At 45.5% G+C, this 16014-nt stretch overlaps 1 protein-coding gene and 1 long non-coding RNA gene across 4 annotated transcripts in view; one reads left to right on the top strand and one right to left on the bottom strand.

The window, feature by feature from the left end:
* The window catches only part of ADARB1 (adenosine deaminase RNA specific B1), a 78539-nt gene extending 63966 nt beyond the window's left edge, over window positions 1-14573 (bottom strand). Inside the window, exon 1 of one of the 2 annotated variants that reach the window (XM_077316804.1) lies at window positions 14324-14573. The gene's annotated coding sequence lies outside the window, so the exon portion shown is untranslated. The other variant, XM_077316813.1, reaches the window with a different exon arrangement.
* A 17-nt stretch (window positions 14574-14590) lies between these two features.
* Window positions 14591-16014, top strand: part of LOC143827356 (uncharacterized) — a 93492-nt gene continuing 92068 nt past the window's right edge. For both annotated transcript variants that reach the window (XR_013227276.1, XR_013227275.1), the window contains exon 1: window positions 14591-14714. This is a non-coding gene — a long non-coding RNA (uncharacterized LOC143827356). The remainder of the gene's footprint in view (window positions 14715-16014) is intronic.

Below are 16014 nucleotides of genomic sequence, written 5' to 3'. Positions count from 1 at the left end.
TCCCATCCTTAAAAAGGTTCCAGAGGAGATTAGGAAGTTACAGGCTGGTCAGTCTAACATAGGCAAATTGGTGAAAACTGTTATTACAGAAAGAATTAATAGGCACCTACAAAAGCTACTGAGGAAGAATGAGCATGGATTCTGTAATGAAAGATCTTCTCTCACCTGTTAGAATTCTTTGAAGGAGTAGATAAACATGTGGGCAAGGATGACCCCACCCACTTAAACCCATAGATGTTGTTTACCTAGACCTCAAGAAAGCTTCTGATAAAGTTCCTCATCAAAGGCTCTGAAGTAAGTTCAGTAGTCATGGAATAAGAGGATAAATCCTCTTGTGGATTAAAAACTGTTAATTAACAGGTGACAACGAGTGAGTATAAATGGGCAATTTTCACAGTACAAAGTGGTATGCAGGACTATACTGCAGAACCCAGTACTAAGTCTGGTGTTGTTTTTTTTATTAATTATTTGGAGCTGGGAGTAAATCATAAAATGGATAAATTTGTGGATGACAGTAAGTCAGTAAGTTGTTCATGGAGTGAAAACTAGAGAGGATTGTGAGGGGCTCCAGAAAGATCAGTGAAGGCTGGGTAAGTAGGTGTCAACATGGCTAAGTTCAATATTGGTAAGTGCAAACGGGCACGTACCTAGCTATGGGGATGGGGCTTGGAGACATGGAGGGGGCCTGAATCATGTATCCACCCCAGAAAGCCCGCCAGAGCCCCCACCCACCATTTCTCAGAATTCTGTCTAAGCTATGACATTAATGCAACAGTAACCCTGGCTATCACCACAAAGTTTGAGTCCAATAGTACCTTTCAGAACAATAATGATTTATTCAAGGTGTATGCACACTTCCTTGGACAATGGAACAGAGATAATAAAAGTACAGCTATAAGGAAAAAGTAAATTAATAGCAAATTAGTAAATGTCATCGTAATGCCCAAAATATGCAGCATAATAATTATTTGCTATCACCATAAGAGGATCACTGCTGAGAATACCATGTTCTACAATTAAATTCTTAGGTGCCAGGGCTACTTGGCATCTGGAATTTGTCAATCTCTGGTGTACAGCATTATGTTGCTTGGTCATTTTAATGCAGAAAAGACTTCAGCATCAAAGCCATAAGCAAGAAAATTAATGAGATCAGAAAGTACCTTATTGCAACTAATAGACAGCCACTCTACAACAATAGAGAGAGGAATGAATTCATTACAACAGGGGTAATCAACCTGTGGTCCTCCAGATGTCCATGGACTACAATTCCCATGAGCTCCTGCCAGCATCTGCATTTGCTGGCAGGGGCTCATGGTAATTATAGTCCATGGACATCTGGAGGACCACAGGTTGACTATCCCTGCATTACAGTACTTGACTTGAATTGAAACGTCACACTCTAAAGTCAGCAGTGTAAGTACTCAGTCAAATGCCAAATGCATCTCGACCCCACAGATTATGGTTAACAGCAAAAGGGATGCTTTGGTGACAAGCACAGAAGCTTCTCCTTAGCTACAGCTTATATTCCTACAGTCTGCCTTACAGTTATTTTTCCCTCAACAAAACTATGATCTTGGAATGGGCTTCATGGCAGAGGGACTGCAGAAAGGCAAGCACTGGGAAAGTTGTGCATATTATCCATGCCTCTTTTTTGTTAAAATTGGAACCCAACCCACCTTCTGTGTGACTGGGGAAGCATCTGCTGGTGTTTTGCCCACAATTTGGCTCATAAAGAGTATGCTAAAAACAGAAATGTTGCTTAGCAAGGCCAGGTGTGGAATAAAATAAAACGAACTGTAGGGATGGGGCATAAGCAAAACAGATAAGCAATGCAAGCTTTTCCCTATAAACAAATTATTGATTGGCAAACTGAACTGCCAGAATAGAAAGGGGTGAAAGCTGACTGCTGGTGAAATAGAAAGTGCTGTATTTGCCAGCGTATAAGACGACTGGGCGTATAAGACGACCCCCAAACTTTTCCACTCAAAATATAGTTTGTTACATTACATTACAATACTATGGGCCACTATCGGCAGCTATGTCTATTCCAACTGAAGTGCACCCGGCGACCCCCCCACTTGGAGGCATGTTTTTCAGGGGGGGGGAGTAGTCTTATACGCCAGCAAATACTGTACTTTAGAATGTTTTAAAATAATTAAAGCTGCCCTTCCTTGTTTAAAATCCCACACACAACACTTAACGAGATATAATACTTGTTGAATCTAAGGAGAAAACGTGCTTGATTTAACAACTAGCCAGTTGTCATTATGACTAGCCAATGGTCTCCTCATGGACAGCCACCCGGACTCCCCCCCCCAGAACCATTTGCCAGATGTTTGGAAGCCGTGGCTGGATGGCTTGAGCAGAGTTGTCTGAAACTCAACCCCTCCAAGACGATGGTCCTATGGCTAGGTAGGAGGGGGGCAGAACAGGAAGTTCATTTGCCTGCACTGGCCAGGGTGCAATTTATCACCTTGCCTCAAGCCAGGAACTTGGGAATGACCTTGGATGCCTCACTGACCATGGAGGCACAGGTCACAAAAGTAGCTTGCCATGTGTTTGTCTATCTTTGTCAGGCAAGGCTACTAGGGTCCTATCTATCCTCTGAGCACCTGGGTATGGTGACACATGCAATGGTCACCTCCAGAATAGACTTCTGTAACTCGCTCTATGCAGGTCTGCCCTTGTCCCTGACCTGGAAATTGCAGCTGGTACAGAATGCAGCTGTGAGGAACCTCATAGGAACATCTTGGAGGGCCCACATGCAGACTGTGCTGAGGCAGATGCATTGGTTACCAGTTGCGGCCCAGATCCGGTTCAAGGTTTTGGTTTTAAGCATTAAAGCCTTCATGGTCTGGGATCCACATATCTAAGGGACCATTTTGTTGCCCTATGCCCCCCCCTCTCAAATGTCCTTTGGGGGGGACCTCAGGGGCCACACTTTTCTGTGGCCTCAAAATTACTGAACATTTCACATAATCTGGATGGACCATAGCACAAACTGAGGTTACTATCTTAAATACCTGTCAACAGATATGTCCCCCTATAAATAGACACAAAAATGTTGAGTAAAAGGATTGTTTTCATTATTACAAAAATGAGACCAACCTGGTAAGCAGTGAAGGAAATCAGCATACACTAAGCAAATAGAAACAACAGAGGAAACAAGATCAACTCACAAAAGCTAATGGCCTGGCAGAACAGTGTGAATAGTGTAAACAAACACCTTCAGGGACACTTACTTGTCTAGAGAGGTAACAATTGCAAGGTCCGACTTTGCTGATGTTTTCTTGTGTCAAATTTAAACTGGAATACAACCTCAGCAGCTATACACTGCTGTCTATACAAAGGATGGGAATCATGCTCTAAAATATGCTGAATAAACATGTGACATCCCCCCTCCCGCAAAAAAAAGTTCAGGAACTTTTCTCTTTGACTTTTAAGTTTTTAATATGTCTGAATGTTGTTTTTGTACCATTGCCTGCACCAGGTCCCAAAATGACTGGGGTAAAATTATATAAATATTTTAAATAAATAAGTTGGCATTCTTACCACCACAACTACCAAAGAGCTACGAATCAGTAAGACTGAAGACCTGCAGTTACAAAAATGACAAGTCCGTCCGCTCTGGGAATATGAAATGTGCTGAAAAGACATCTTCTGTAAAAAGTGATGTTATCAAACTTAAAACATAGTGTGGCATGGTCTACAAAACTGCTGACTTGAGCAAAATTTCCCAACCGATTATTCCTTTCTCAAATATTTATTTACTAGTCAAAAAGCCCATTGCATGCAAAAATGCAATGGGTGCTAGAGGCCTCCAGAAGTGAGAGTGGGCATGGGAGGGGCAACATACCTGCATGGCTGGACGGGAGGCACGGATTTGGAGGCCACAACCACGGGGCTGGCGATGGGATTGGCTATGGCGGCCAGCAAGCTTCTGGGCCCGAGGCCGGCCAAGCGGCTCACAAGCAGGCAGGCTGCTGGCGAGCAGCTGGAGTGCCAGCAGTTGGTCAGAGGCTCGCTGGGTGCCGTGAACATGGGCCGATGCTGTCGCCCAGCCAACATGCGGTGGTGCCGTCTCCGAGGTGGCGGCACCCGTCCAAGTACGCAAGCAGCATCCACCAGCAGCCAGCCCACCCCATGGTGGCCAGGCCCAGCGTGGTGGAAGGGCATGAGCCACAAAAGTGCCCTCCTCGCCATCCAGGGAACCGCCTGATGACAAGGCTGGATGAGCGGCTCATGCGTGACGGGCGGAGGTGGGCCCTCTAGGTGCCGGCCCAATCCAGATGCACCCAGCTTTGGCCCGCTGGAGCGGTGGAAGTCCAGGCTGGACCATGGGTTCCAGTCCTGGCCAGGGCCACCCAGATGTCCCTTTCCAAAACATTAGAGGACCTGTGCTAAGGATGTTACAAAACAACACCTGAAGCTTCGTCATAAATCTAATAGTTAAGGGTGGTCTTCCTATGCACACTGAAAAATCCACAACAGGGAAGGAATGCAGAGCTAGGGTGTTTGTCTCTGCAAACTTAAGAAGTTACAAAAAAAAAGCAGGGATATTAAAACTTCAAAAAAATCCTCAAAAATTTAACCCCCCAAAAGCATATGCAAATAAAACACTAAAAAAGGTAGGGAGTGGCAGAGAAGAACGGTTAATTGGACAGGAGGCTAATGGCTAATTGGGCACTCTCTTTTGTGCGGTATTGAGAGAATGCCAAACAAAAGAAAAGTCTTCATTCACTGGCAGAAAAGAATGTCAGAAGAAAGCAGGACCAAAAAGACACTTTCTCAAGTGTCCATCCAGCTTCAAAAGGCAGCAGCACCTGATGCAGGGTCTGTGAAGATGACCAGAATCAAATTATTTACAAAACTTGGAGGAAAGCCAATTTTAAAAATGGGCCTTGGAAAGGGGCCTCCCACGGCCTCCGCTGCCAGCTCGCCAGCCGGACAAGGGGTCATGGAAAGACACCCCCCCCGGTGGGCCAGCATCTCCAGGAGGAGCCGCTCGGCCTGTGAAGGCCTCTCGCCACAAGAGGCCTTTGAGGGGCAAGCAGTGAGGGAAAGCCCCCTGTCCCCTCAAGGCCGGAGTTCCCAGGAGGAGCCGCTTGTCCCGTGAAGGACTCTCGCTGGGGCAAGCAGCTAGGGAAAGCCCCCCTCCCCCGGTGCTCTCAGACACAGGAACCTGCCAGCCATGGATGCACCCTCCTTGCCGGCCAGAAAGCTTCTGGTGCCAAGGCTGGGCAAGTGGCTCAAGGAGGTGGACACTCAGGGGCTGGTCCAATCCGGACACGGGCAGAGAAGGAGCGGAAGTGCCAGCCAGACAGCAGGTTTCTGTGTCCTGGATAGCGCCCGGACAGCTGCCAGACAGCACCGCCCAGATGGCCATTTCAAAAATATATAGAGGAATTGTGGTAAGGATCAGTAGGAAAATCAAACAAAATATGGAACTATGATACGGATAAATTCAACAAACTTAGCTATTTAGGAATCATATTCTAATCGAACTTGTTATGGTCCAAGGCACAGTTAACTTCACCCAACTGGTACTAAAAAAGTTCAGTGTTCAAGGTGCCCAGTATATCCCAGCTCTTTAAAAAACTTATAAGACTAATAATACCACACATTTTATCATGGCTCTCAGACTAAATTCACTGGACCAACAGAACTTGAGAAACTTCAATTTATTTTGTTCACAAAATATTAACTCTGACACCATGCATTGCTTTTGGTTGAGGCCGCGGGGGGAGGGGGAGTTGGAATCCCGGGGCTGATTAATCCCACTTATGGGTCCCACCCTAAGACATCTGACTGCCTGTTTTCCATCATATGCCATTAATGGCATGATATGCATGGTGGTATGGGAACTGGGGGGTTGTTTTTGGTTTTGTCCGCCATCTGCCTTGCTTGGTTATTCATGGGATTGGATGCTATGTTTTAATGGGGTGGGGGGTGTTTTTTGTGTTTTAATTGTATTTATTATTGTTAAGGCTGTTTGCCTTATTTGTAAGCCGCCCAGAGCCGACTTGTTGAGAGGAGCGGGGTGTAAGTTTAATAATAAAATAAATGTAGTATGATCTGAATCTGGCCTCCCAAAAATCTCAATGTTGATCTTACTAGGTCATGAGTAATGGCATGACATTGTAGATGCCAAAATGAGGCACTTGGGTAAAACTGAAAATTTAACTCAAAAAGGACAATCACTACCTCTACAGTTCAGGAGAGGCAGAGGTGTGCTAGGTTATTATCATGACATCTGTCCACCCTGGCTTCTGATACAGAGTTGATGCAGGACCAAGGATTCAGTGAGTAGGAACTGGGTTTCAGCTTGGGTTGGACACTCCGGAGAACGTTAGTGCGGAACGAAACCCAAGGCTCCAGATCTCTTGGTGGACTGGTTTGCTAATTCTGTGTTATTTCTTGCTTTAACACCTTATAACTGACTGTTCTTGGGAAGAGTAAAAACATCATGCTGGGGGCTCAATGAGATATTTGATTTATTACACTTGTTTGTGTGCCTGCTGGCATAGCTTTTGATGCAACAGTGTAACATTCAGAGGTGTCAAAAGGGCCTCTGAGAAGGAATCCCACAAACTAAGTTCAAGGTCTGAGAAAACTCTGCATTTAGTACTCCTCAGTGGGCAGCAAAAAGATCCTCAGAGGGTCTCAGTGGATGTAGTAATGCTCAGCTAGGGATGCCAGCCTCCAGGTGAAACCTGGGATCCCCTGGAATAACAGCATCTCCAGAGTACAGAGAGCAGTTTCCCTGGAGAAAATGGATGCTTGAAAAAGTAGACCAGGGGTACTCAAAATGCGGCCCTCCAGATGTCCATGGACTACAATTTCCATGAGCCCCTGCCATGGACATCTGGAGGGCCGCAGTTTGACTATCCGTGGAGTAGACTCTGTGACACTGGACGCAATCCTCTCCTGACTTAACAGCCTTCCTTCAACCATTTTCTGCCAGTGGGGCTCTGAGAAGGGAGAAATGGGAAGAGCCAATGGAGGGGAATGCAGCAGATTCAGCTCTTCCATCCCGTTTCTTTTTCACTGTATCTGAATTCAACAAGATCAACATACACAAGACAGATGAACAGAGGAGAAGAAGAGTTGGTTCTTATATGACACTTTCCTCTACCAGAAGCAGTCTCAAAGCGGCTTACAATCACCATTCCCTTTCCTCTCCCCACAACAGACACCCTGTGAGGGAGGTGAGGCTGAGAGAGCCCTGATATTACTGCTCGGTCAGAACAGCTTTATCAGTGCTGTGGTGAGCCCAAGGTCGCCCAGCTGGCTGAATGTGGGGGAGCGGGGGATTAAACCCGGCTCACCAGATTAGAAGTCTGCACTCCTAACCACTATACCACTGTCCACTATACCACCCTGTTAGGTGAATAAAAATATATATATTAATGTATTTTTTAAAAATTAAATCCCTCCTGGTAGAAATAACCCTGGTTGAGAACGACTGCAATATACCAACAGGAATATATAAGAATAAAACTACAGGAAAATTAATTATTCACAATAGAGTGATAAGAGTCCCCCACATTTTAAGAATCGTTGAAGCAGAGTCACCAAAAACTCAACCCCTCCAAGACAGCGGTCTTGTGGCTGGGAGGTAGGGGGCAGGAGCAGGAAGCGTGTTTACTCACCCTGGAAGGGACACAACTGACAATCGCGCCCCAGGCCAGGAATCTGGGTGTGACCATCGATGCCTCATTGACCATGGAGGCACAGGTCAATTTAGTAGCTGGTCAGGCATTTTTCCATCTTTGCCAGGCTCAGCTACTAGTGCCCTACCTTGGCCACGGTGATCCATACAACAGTCACCTCCAGAATACATTTCTGTAAGTCGCTCTACGCAGGCCTACCCTTGTCTTTGATCCGGAGACTCCAGCTGGTACAAAATGCAGCTGCTAGGGTCCTCACTGTTACATCTTGGATGGCCCATATCCAGCCTGTACTGAGGCAGCTGCACTGGTTGCCAGTTGCTGTCTGGATCCAGTTCAAGGTTCTGGTTTTAACCTTTAAGGCCTTACGAGGGTTGGGACCCACATACCTGAGGTACCACCTATTGCCCTATGCCCCCCGCAGGGCCTTACGCTCTACGGGTGAAAACTTATTGGTTGTTCCCAGCCCCAAGGAAGTGTGCCTAGCCCCAACTAGGGCCAGGGCCTTTTTGGTCCTGGCCCCAACCTGATGGAACAAGCTCCCAGTTGAGTTGTGGGTCCTGCGGCAGCTTTTGGCATTCCGTGGGGCCTGCAAAATGGAGCTCTTTCGGCAGGTCTATGATTAAGGCTGGGGTCAGCAGGGTAGATCAATGCCCTCCACCCTGGGTGCAAGTAGCACATCATTGACCTCCTTCCTCACCCCTCTTGTAGTGGGGGATGGGTGTGGGGGTTTCCGCCCTTTTGGGATTTTTATGTCTTTTAACAGAGTTTTTATTGGTGTTTTATAAGACTTTGTAGCCTGCCACAAGCCAACTCGGAAATGGTGGGGAATAATAATAATAATAATAATAATAATAATAATAATAATAATAATAATAATAATAATAATAATAATAATAATGTGCTCATCCTGTACAAAACAACATATAATTGCAATCATAATGAGTCATCGTAACAAAACTTGACAATGTGTTGACCATGAATATTTAGCTTTTAAAATCTAGCTTTTATTTAAAGTCAGTGAGCTTCCCATGCCTGTAAGAAGCAGGAGTTGTGTAGCATCCAAGGGGTAGGTCATACTGAGCTATTAATCAATAAGATGGAGACATCAATCAAAATATCCTTTTCTGGCAGCCTATCTGCTGTTAGGACATTAGATATAACTGGAAGGCTTTGCAATGTTTTTTGCCTTCTCACTGCCTTTAAATAGAAAGGCAACATTTCTAAAAGTTCTAACTACTGCATTAGATGGGAATGCCAGGTCCACTATCTTATTCATTTGGAATGAAATTTCTGCCAATCCTGTTGGAACCAGGCATACATCAATATGTTATCCAAGAATGCATCCATACAATATGAAGGAAGGACCACTGACATCTTGAAAAAAGCACTTCAGGAGAATAGTAAGTTAACAGGACTGAGCTTACAATTAGTAGTAAAACCCTCAAACTATAATTGTAGCTTCTGACAGCTGGTCATCCATAACCTCTACTAACTGAAGGAAGCTTTGAGAACTTTTGACTTACAGCAAAGTCCCTATTTGAGACCTTATTACTTCACCTTCTAGTTGGAAACTGGACTCCATGCTTATACTTTGCTAGCCTAGATATATTATTGCACTCATTTTGGGTCTGAAGAGTATTGAGTATACTTGCTTGTTCCCACCCCACTTCTCCTTAATACCAACCTGGTTCAGCAAGATGTAGTGTGGGACCACGACTAGACATGTTAAGACCAATAAAACTGGAAATATCTGGGGGAACACAGGGTTTTTTTCCACCCCAGGCCTTCATTTTCAATTTTTCTGATGGAAAAACTGGCCATTTGGGGGAGTACCAAAACAAACAAGCCCTCTCATCCTTAACACTATTTCACTCCCTTATCTGTTTGGAAAACTGCCTCCTGGGAGGAGACTGTCCGGGGCCCTGTCCATCCAGGTCCACCCTAATTGGCCCTCCCCCTCTAGCTCCCACCCTCTCTCCTTGCCTGCTAGAAGCCTTGTGGCTGCAATGTCCACGAGGAGAGAGGCAGTGACAGGGATTTGAGGCCCACAGGTATGCTCCTGCTGGGAGGGAGCTGGGGGGGGAGTTTGGAGTCTCCCCGCGGGCTGCAAAGCCCTGTCGCCGCCAGTGGGGCGGGGCCCTTTCCACTCCCTTTAGCCTGCTTTGCGGGCCCAATTAAAACTCCATCAAAACCCCCATGATACAACAGTACCAAAATGAGCAAGATGGCAGCAAAAACCAATCCCTTCTCCAAAACCGTACCCCGACCACAGGGGCAGCAGAGGGCTTAAGTCCAACACATTCCACCCATGATGTTCTGGGTTGATGACATGACTTCAAGTCATATTGCAATGGTACATGCTAAGTAAGATAAATAATGAATTATATGTTGTTAAAGCAATACAATTAGTTTAGGCTTGATACGACAGTAAATATTGCATATTTTTTCAGTTCCTGAGTAAAACTTTCTGGAAATGTTACATCTCTAACCCTGAGCTAATATTTGTGAATCACTTTTTTGTGACAACATAATGCAATAGCTGGACTCTGGCAATTAAACTCCTGGTCTTCAATACTCATGTGTAAACTGGAAAGTAATCTTTATCAGATAAATACTACAAGGATGAAAGAAATGTAAAGGATGTGAAGTGCTTTTTCCAAGTAAAATGCTAGAAAAATAATGATAAATAAATTGGACAGAACTTAAACCTAGACCACAACCAGAACAATTAAATTAGGTAAGATTAAGATAATGCTTTTAACAACACATTTTCCATTCCTTTAGCTTTCATATTACTAGCAAGTTTGGACATTTTCAGCCCTAAAGAACGTTCAGTAATCATGAACTATTTAAAACAATTTTAGATTCTTTTCAGAGTGGACACAACTTTTTTTCAATCAAGAATATAGTATTTTAGCTTTACATGAATATATTTTGCTATAAGAAGTTTCTCTTTCAAGAACAAACTGATTTAAATTAAACTTGAGGCAAACACAGTCAACTGAACAGGACAAATTGAAGACTTATGAAAGGCTGCTTTTCTTTGTAAACACAAAAAACAGAGGAAAACATCTTCAGCACAACAGTTCATATCCTAGCCAGCTTGGTGTAGTGGTTATGAGTGGTTTAATTCCCTGCTCCTCCACAAGCAACCAGCTGGGTGACCTTGGGCTCACCACGGCACTGATAGAGCTGTTCTGACCGAGCAGGAATCTCAGGGCTCTAACCTCCCTTACAGGGTGTCTGCTGTGCAGAGAGGAAAGGGAAGGGAAGCCACTCTGAGACTCCACATAGAGAAAAGCGTCATATAAAAAACAACTCTTCTTCCTTATATAATTTTTTAATAGTCAAGGCACGGACTGGCAAATCTCCCCAAGTGTCACATCTGGACAATATTTTACTCCACCAACTACATGACCTGCAATCATCACAGTAGCTTCATTACCAGTGTTTACGACTCTGCCTATTCTACCAGTCAAAGAGCATAAACATTTTATCTTTAATCTCACTGAGAACACTCGGTGACTATCGTCAGTCCTCGCTTCTAGTTGAGGTGATTTAAGGGGCTGGGGGCACTCTTGTGACTGAGGAGGAGGCACCCATTCGAAAAGGTAAGCCTGCATTTTCCAGGACTGCTTTCAAGCATTGCCTGTCTACAAGAACCTGTCATGGATGCACGTCATAAAGAGAACCTTGTTTAAGGTCATCAAACGTTCAGAGATCTAAAAATAAGCAATAGAGGTAATTTCCATAAATACTGAAATTATTAATTATTTACGAAACCGTTATCTCTGAGGTTCTATAAAGGCCCTATTCAGTGTTCTACGGCCATAGCAACCAAACTGCCTGCACTTATTTAGAAAATATCAAATTAAATAGAAAATGTGGATTTAAACCATCCTTTCTTTTCATTTCTTTTCAATGACTCCACCATGGGCGCTCACAAAAACCTGGGGACAGCAACCAGTATATAAGCTTGTTACACGTCAGCAGCTGTTCTAGTTGACGGCTTTTTTGGTGGTGCTCAGGGATACCGAATACCCGCACATTTTTTAGGATATTCCCAAGTCTGGATCGTCATGCATTGGCCTTCCCCACTTAGCTAGAAAAAGAGAAAGTGATGCCTCAGGAACAGCTTAGAGGAGGATCTGCAGAGGGAGAGGGGGAATTGGTGGAAATCGGCACCTTGTTTTTACAAAAAAAGCAATGCTATCTATAAAACTTTCAACACAGTTTCTCTCCCCACTCCTGTGATAACAAGGTGCTTTCTTGTTTCTTTCACCTCAATACACTTGGCAATGTTCAGTAATTTGATAAACCACTGTCCTTATAAAAACCGACTTTGTAAAATAAAATATTTTACATTCTTCCTTTAAACTAGCAAGTACAGCAATTTCTGCAAAATATATGCATTTGTTTGTGAGTCTTCCCTCCCAGTAAAGGTCTGTGGCTATATTTAAGCTTTCCTAAAGCAAATAAAGCTACAAATGAAAGAGTCTTTGCCTACCTCAATGTCCCCAAAGAAACCAGTCTTACAAGATTACAGCCTTTTGAAAATACCACGCAAAATTACGTATCAGCAAAATAACAGTTTTTAGAAAAGCAATCAATCAACACTGTACTCTTCGCTCAAAGCAAGAGACCCTCAGCTTTCTCCCTGCTTTTGAAGAAAATGACATTTAAAGTAGCTGAGTTTAAATCAGAATTCACCAGGTACATTAAGAAAACCCACATGTATCCACTTTAATCCTGTTGTAAACAAAGTGATAGAAATTGTAACACTGAACACTTTAAGCTCATTTTGATCTTTTTGCATCTGAAGCAGTATGCTAATCTGATCAACTGTTAGCCTTTTATAATCCATGTACCATATCAACAGCATACTTGCAGTCTGAAGAAAAAAAGCTATAATGCAGCCAACTTTTAGTAAGAAGTTTAATGCTAAAACCAGTTTGGAAGAATATTGTTTTAAAGTTTTTCATTAGAAGACAATTTACTCGGAAAAAAAGTGAAATTAAAAGTTTATGATTTAAACCGTACGGTAGTTTATGATTGAATGTATATGTATTAACTGGCAGAATAAAAAAGAATATGAACCACTGGCAGAATAAAGAAAGACGGGGATGCTCCCATCACCATCATCCCCGGCAACTGACAATTCCTGTTCTCCAATGTTTTGCCAGCCCTTATCAGAGGATGGAACATTTACAGGAGGAAAATTGAGCTGTGGGCCTCTTTGCAATCATTGGGACGTGAATTGTAGTTCTTCGAAAGTTCAGAAATTAACTTTAATTAAAGAGGTGCCAAAGGAATTAAACAGCCACATAGTCATATAACCACTGCAGCTTCTCTAAAAAGACGCTACCGGGTTAGAACAGCAAGCCGAAGAAATCTTCCCACCCCACCCAACCCTCATTGCCTTTCTTTCCCTGCAAGGAGAGACTAGCTTGCAGGGAATATTCTTGGTGGGCTATTGGCAATCTGGAGCAAACAGAACTAAGACCCAGTACCTCTAACTTTTCAAGCACTGCTCAGCCTTACTCCAACAAGCTTTATTGGCATGTATAATGATTACCAGCCTATCCTACTCCAGGGCCATTTTACCTTCCCAGCCCAATCCTAATTCCCTGCAACATACAACCTAGTGCCCATTATTACTGTATCATGCCATGAGCTTTAGCTGTAAGCACATCTGATGGAAAGTGCAATGCAATAAAGGATCAGTATGCAAAGAAAGGTCAGCAAGTCAGTGGTGAATAGGGGGAAAAAGAGGCAGAAGGGGGGGTGCCAGAGCAGCCATAGGCAGGCAGGCAGGCCCTCACACCCCAGAATCCCTGTCTGATTTTCCCCTCCTGACATTTGGAGCACACTGCAGGAGAGGAGACAGAGGCCTGTAGGCTGAACAGAGGATTTAAAAAAATTACTTACAAGTTCAGAACGACCCCCCCACACACACACATAAAACAAGGATTGTTATCTCACTAGGGATGCTAAATTTCTGCTCCTAAGCATTACCCTTCAGCAATAATTCACAGAGCCGCTATAAGACAGAAGTGACTTGATCGCACTTAACGCACCCACCACTCCAGCTGACAATACCCATTGAGCCCCTCCATCCTTTACAAGCATCCTTCACAAAGCCCCTCCTACCTTTGACCGAGGGAAAAGAAAGATTCGGAGACCCCCATTCCTCACTGGCGCCAGAGGAACAGAGTTTCGACCCTCTGAAAATCTTACCCATCTCCAAGGTGCTACCGGAGTCGAATCCAACTATTTGTTTAATCGGAGCTCCCCCCCCTCCCAAATAGCCCATGAAGGAACACCACCTCTTCCTGCTGTGCTACATTTCTTCATGCAGGGCGATTTTCTGTTTGAAAAAAATTTGCTTCGCAAAGGGCCCCCCCCCAACATACATTATCATCACCAGCACGTCAGGACTCTGCCCCCTCCCTCCTCTGCCTACGTGGGCGGGGGGGAGGAGAAGAAGCCCCTCTGCACCTGTCGCGGCAGCCCGGCGTCCAGGCAGGCAGGCAGGCAAGGAGGGAGGGAAGGAGACAGGAGAAGATGCCTTGCGGAGGAATCAATCGCTCGCTCGCTCCCTCCTGAGGGGAGGCGAAGGAGACCGGCCAGCGGGAGGCTCGCCGTCCTACCTCACGCAGCGGCGCCTCAGCCGTGCTGCGCTCGGCGTCCCTCTGCGGTGGGCGCTGCCGGGCTCCCTCAGGCCTCCGCCGCCAATCCCGCCGCTCCGCCAGGCAGCCAAGCCGGACTCGCCGCTCCGCTTCTCCCCTTCCCAGGGCGGCCGGGCGGGCAGGCGGGCGCGAGCGCCGCGAAGGCAGCCAACGGCGGGTGCTCGAGCGGCGGCCGCTCTCCCATTGGCTCCGCGGCGCGAGGGAGGGGGGCGGAGCCGGCGGGCGCCGAGCACGCGCGAGGCAGGCAGGCAAGGCAGGCAGGCGGGCGGAGGAGCGCGTGAGAGGGGGCGGAGCCGGCGCGGACTCCGCCCCCCGTCTTGGTTCTCGCGAGGGCGGTGTCGCCGGGCCTGAGGTGAGAGCGGCCGCGCCGTTTTCTGTGAGGGGCCCGGTCGGCCTTGCCGAGGGCGGGGTTGGAAGGCGCCGGTTTGGGTGTGTTTCCTGAGCTGAGCTGGCTTGGCGGAGGAGGCCTCACGCCTGCTGAGGCGGTGGGAGAGCGGGCCGGGCCTCCTATTGAAAGAGCTCCCTGCAGCTCGAAAGCGAGCATGTCAGGGAATAGGCTGCGCCACGGGTCAGCGATGGCGGGAGTTTTAACGGTCTAAGCTCCTACCATGTGGGCCTCTGCACATGCCTGCAGCCCAGTTTCGACCTTCAGAACCGGTCAAACAATGTTATTTTTTAGTATTTTTGTACAGAATATAGCCCCCCCCCCCCCCGTGTACTTCGGCATAGGTAACGGGGCACGCAGGAGAATAATTTTAAGGCTTATACTGGTTATGCTTCTAGTAGAATTTAGACTGAATTTTTAACATGTTGTACTCTGCACCAATTCTGTCTAGGGAGGGGTGGTTTATAGGTCCAATTAATATTTATATTTTATTTACTTCTATAATTTACATTTATAAAATAATATGGTTAAGCTTTTCTATCTAAATTTTAATGGATTATTAAATTGTATATTCTTGCTGTTGTAACCTGCCAACAGCTCCTGGGGAAGGGTGAGGTAAAAATCAGAAAACAACTAAGAGTTGGTTTTAATACCCAATTTTTTAAATTAACTAATCACCTTCCCTTTCTCTCCCCACAACAGACACCCTGTGAGGTGGGTGGGGCTAAGAGACCTCTATGCAAACTGCTCTAAAAGAACTGACTGGCTCAAGGTCACCTAGCTGTCTCTATATGGAGAATTAGGGGATCAATCCCAGCTCTCCAGATTAGAGGCCACCACTCTTAACCATAACACAGGTGCTGGCTCTCCACCTCAGGTCTAACTGTTCTACTACAGACCAGCATGGCTACTCTTTGAATTATTTGGAGGGAGATTTATATAGAAAGCAGTCACAATGAGTAATTGCTATCTTTTTTTCTTATCACCAGGGGGGGATAAAATATTTCTAACCCAGCATGCTAATAGGCATGCCACACTTCTATGAGTCATTGGAAGATCCTTTGCTTTTCATTCGTAAGGTCCCAGGCTCAATCCCCAGTATCTCCAATTTAAATTAACGGGTAGTAAGATATGTAAAAAATCTCTTCTGGGGACCTCAGAGAGCTGCTGCCACCGATTAGATCAGCCTTTCTCAACCTCTTTACTGTTTAGAACAGGGGTAGTCAAACTGCGGCCCTCCAGATGTCCATAGACTACAATTCCCAGG

Source organism: Paroedura picta, chromosome 1 (assembly GCF_049243985.1).
Source record: "Paroedura picta isolate Pp20150507F chromosome 1, Ppicta_v3.0, whole genome shotgun sequence".
Classification (NCBI taxonomy): domain Eukaryota; kingdom Metazoa; phylum Chordata; class Lepidosauria; order Squamata; family Gekkonidae; genus Paroedura; species Paroedura picta.
This window is presented reverse-complemented; position numbering and strand designations above follow the sequence as displayed.